The sequence below is a fragment of the Penaeus monodon genome, chromosome 34 (assembly GCF_015228065.2).
Source record: "Penaeus monodon isolate SGIC_2016 chromosome 34, NSTDA_Pmon_1, whole genome shotgun sequence".
In the NCBI taxonomy this organism is placed as follows: Eukaryota; Metazoa; Arthropoda; class Malacostraca; order Decapoda; family Penaeidae; genus Penaeus; species Penaeus monodon.
Genome location: NC_051419.1, coordinates 31,719,360 through 31,719,563, shown reverse-complemented (window position 1 = coordinate 31,719,563; position 204 = coordinate 31,719,360). Strand labels below are relative to the sequence as shown.

General features: G+C 40.7%; 1 protein-coding gene across 1 annotated transcript in view; it reads left to right on the top strand.

Annotated features, from left to right (window-relative positions):
* LOC119594730 overlaps nt 1-204 on the top strand; it is a 72,817-nt gene that overhangs the window by 38,994 nt on the left and 33,619 nt on the right. The window lies entirely within an intron of this gene.

The following is a 204-nucleotide window of genomic DNA, read 5'->3' as shown; positions in this document are numbered from 1 at the left end:
GCAGTAAATCCTAATAATAGTTATGTGACAGACGACGCCTATTTAGATCTGTTATTTTGTTTTTGTTCGTTCTGTTTGCGAAATTTGACCTCGCGGTCTCTACACAAGTCACGTGGTCTTGTCCTCGTGTCTCTGGTCATTCATGTGTGCTTTTGTCGTGTGATTGTCTTCAGTAAGTCATTCATTTGTGCTTTTGTCGGGTAA